Raw genomic sequence first — 4,469 nt, forward strand, 5'->3', positions numbered from 1 at the left:
TAGCAGAACGCTTAAAATTAATGATGCTTAAACGTAATCTCTGCATTTACCTGGAAGTAAATTTAATGGATTTTCGTGTAAATATGGGGAAGGTGCGAGCAGACACCACCCAGAAGCGAGATGAAAAGAGGCATGTTATAGTTCAGCTCAATCTCTTCTGTGTGCCAAACATTTTCCACATGGAAGGTTAGAAAAGAATCTACGGTTATTCTAACATGCATCTCAAAGAATTATTTATTTTACAATAGACAGACAGACATACACACACGTATATATATATATATATATATATATATATATATATATATATATATATATATATATATATTATATATATATATATATATATATATAACTATATATATATATATATATATATATTTATAAACGCAGTTGTTTATATTTCAATGCTGGACAAAAGCCTCAGGAAATATCGATGTCATGGCTGGGGTTTGGCCAGTTTTCATGACCACGCTAGCAATTGAAGATTGGTGATCGTGGGAAACTTAGCATGGTTAGGCCTGACTAGTAAAATTTTTCGGATCATGACGATACACAATCCTTAGTATTCCAGCAAAATATCGTCTAATTGAGCATCATTAATTTCAAAGCACAAACAAGCTAAAGACAGAAATAAATAGTGTGATATTTCTATGAGATGAAGCAACAATCAAAACGACAAACCTGAGTGAGATTGGATGAAGAATCACACTTAGAAAAGTTTGAGAGTTTGTTAATTGAAAAGTCTGGTTATGGAGGAACTCATTAAAACTGATTTTCTAAGGATTAAAAGCCAATCCGGGTCTTTTTCTCTGTCCTCAATTCGAAAGTTTCCAGAAGCTTTTGTTTTCAATTCATATGGAATTTTCAAGTTTGCGGAAAAGATGGTTTTGAAATTCCTAATTGTTCGTTTCAGAGAAAACTTTTTTATTTTTTCGTTATATCATTTTTCTATGATCCTGGATCATGCTTCAATAAGTTAGGATCATATGAATTGATTCATAAATATTTCCTATAACTTTTCTCAATATAATCACGTTATATATCACATGTAAGTATATCTTATGTGTAGTAAACCCAAACACAAGTATTTGATTAATCATTTACTTATTCCCTTTCCCCACTGTGTTATCTTCGCCTTGTTGGAGGCTTTGGGCTTATAGCGTCCTGCTTCTCCAACTGGGGTTGTAGATTAGCTGATAATAATAATAATAATAATAATAATAATAATAATAATAATAATAATAATAATAATAATAATAATAATAATAATAACTAAATCGCCAATCAACATTTCAACCAAAAAGGCATATAACATTTTAAACAAACCCGCAATTAATATTTTGAGCAAATTTTTAATGAACACTTTAAATAAACCTACAATAATATCTTGACCAAGCTAGCAATTAACGTTTTGATATACCATACAGTTAGGATTATACCACCATTTACAATTAACATTTCAACGAAACCTGCCATAAAGAATAGTGAAATTCAGTTCACATTTTGACCAACCCTGCAAATAGCTTCGTTGAAAAACAGAAAATTCGATGTGAGGAAAAGTGCTTCAAGTTGGATTAGCAAAACCTTTAATGACACTTTCGCTTCATTTGTTATTTTTCCTTGTTGGGGGTGGGTGGGGTTGGCTGAACCCAATTACTGTTAAAAGCATTTCTTGCTATTACCAGTAAATACCAATTGCATGTTTCTCTCATGCAATTCAATAACTATAAATCCTTTGATGAAAGTGGAAGTCATGATTCTAAGGAATAAATGGCAAATACTTTGAAACGAATTCAACTTAATATCCAAAGATAAGATGAGGTCCGAAAGGAGGAATTGAAAGGAGAGAGAATCCATTTGAGGCAAAAATTTAATAAATTGAACAATGAAAAACTGAAAAAAAAAATAATCGAAAAAGGTGAGGGATGGAAGGAGCCTGTGGAATAGACAATTATTATTTCCTGAATGAGTTTATATAATTTATTCATGTTAAGTGATCTTATCTTAGCAAGGGGAAAATATATTTACAAATATTGAATACAGAGTCTCCCAAGATTTCAGCTCAGTTATAAATCTTTATTGAAAAGAGGGGGAACTAAGGAAGGGCTGGAAGGGGTCCCGAGATAACCATTTCCAGAGGGAAATTGCTTAGGTATGAGGTCAAACGCTTGTTTTGAAATATGGGGAAAAGGGAAGAAGAATGAGATGACACATGTAACAGCTGGGATAATAAGAGTCTCTCTTATATTAATGAGGACCAAGTGTCTCGATATATATATATATATATATATATATATATATATATATATATATATATATATATATATATATATATATATATATATATATATATATATATATATATATATATTTCCGATCAAGACCAGCTCCCCCCATGGCTGGGTACGGAAAGAGGGGCGTAGTCATATCGGAGTGACTGTCAATGTATGTGTGTGTGCATATCTATAACATTTAACAGTCCTTTTTGACAGGTCGCGTACAGTAGCATAGAGATAAAGTGAGACACGTCAAGTAATATTGAAGGAAAATAGCCCAGAGAGAGAGAGAGAGAGAGAGAGAGAGAGAGAGAGAGGAGAGAGAGACGGAGAGAGAGAAGGAGAGAGAGAGAGAGAGAGAGAGAATGCCTATCTACAAAATTTAATGATTTACAAACATTCTCAAATAAAAGGCCATATATTTTCGCTGGGACACGTTTTGTTCCACATAAGAAAAAGGGAATAGACTGGAAAGTTTATGTTAATTATCTTAATCAAAAACAACATTCTATCAACACACCCCAAAAACCCTGCTAGCAACCACCATGTCTGGGGAATGAGAATTAACAACGGGCTACCTTCCTTGAGCTACATCCAGCCGCAAGTGGCAACCTAATGCCTAAGGATTGGCCTGGTGAGCCATAACAATGCATATGCATGTGGTCACATTGAAATACTTAAGTTAAAAATACATCTGTTTGAACGTAAATATCTTCATAATGATGCTAATTATAACTATCAAGAACATTTAATGTACAAGAAAATTGTGTATAAAGAGAGAGAGAGAGAGAAGAGAGAGAGAGAGAGAGAGGAGAGAGAGAGAGAGAGAGAGAGAGAGAGAGAGAGAGAGAGATTGTTTGTATGCGTATGAACTGGTTTCAAGTTACCAATGTAGCAAAGGAAATCACCCGATTTAGCCAGCACTTTGACGTGGTCGCGTATACTAGTATTCTGGAATGCGTGGCAACAAGAAAATATAATCAACAGGAAAATAAAAATGGAAAATAAACCCAAAAAACTCAAATGAATAAATCCAGAAAGTAGAATAAATAAATCCCGATGGAAATCGTGGAATCAAATTCGAGTTTTTAGAATAAAACACCTAAATGCTGAAATTACATCATCGATTATGACTATCTATCTTTTTTAGGAGGCAATATCGAACTGGAAATCTCTCTTTCCCCTGACATCAACATTCGTTTTGTCCCATTCTGAATTGTCTGCATCAAATAGATGGGATTTGAATCTTCATTCTTGGAGGATTCTCTCAAGTAAAAAGGAAATATTTGAAAAAGTTCAGGTTAATAAAAGAATGGAAGATGAGTTCAAGATGACAATGTATAAACATAGAAGGAAATTTAGTTTTGATAAATTTGTGGATAAGTCTTTTTATAGTTTATGTATGAAATATCTGTTTTAATGATGTTGATGTTCTTACGATATTTTATTCTAATTGCTTATTACTTCTAATATCGATTATTTATTTCATTATTTCATTTCCTCAGTGGGCTATATTTTTCTTGTTGGAGCCCTTAGGCTTTCAACATATTGATTTTCCAACTAGGGTTGTAGCTTAGTTAATAATAATAATAATAATAATAATAATAATAATAATAATAATAATAATAATAATAATAATAATAATAATAACAATAATGAAGTCTATATTTCATTACTTGGAATATAAAAACACATTGACACTGAACTGAATTTTTCATTGCTTGGAATTAGAAAAAAAAAATAAAAACATGGAGGCTGAAATTGCACAGCTCTATTCCTGGAATCCTCTTTGCCATTCCAAAAGCTTAAAAATAAAAAAAAAAAAAAAAAAAAACATCAGCCTTCAATATTAAAAAAAAAAAAAAATTAAATGAAAAACATTAAATTTCAAAAACTTATTTCATCAGACTCCCATCTCAATATTTTTTAAATAAAGTGAGTTTTCCACTTCCCATTAAAAAGGATGCTTTCAAATGAACTAGAATCTCTCTCTCTCCTCAATCTCTCTCTCTCCTCTCTCCTCTCTCTTTTCTCTCTCTCTCTCTCTCTCTCTCTCTCTCTCTCTCTCTCGCGCACACACGCACATGGTAAACGAGTTCAATAATAAGTTAGACAAGATCATAGGAACTCTCTAAAGTGCTTAAAACTAAATCGCTCTACCAAAGAGCAAATCAGAATTTTTTCGGATAG

Source organism: Palaemon carinicauda, chromosome 6, assembly GCF_036898095.1.
Source record: "Palaemon carinicauda isolate YSFRI2023 chromosome 6, ASM3689809v2, whole genome shotgun sequence".
Classification (NCBI taxonomy): domain Eukaryota; kingdom Metazoa; phylum Arthropoda; class Malacostraca; order Decapoda; family Palaemonidae; genus Palaemon; species Palaemon carinicauda.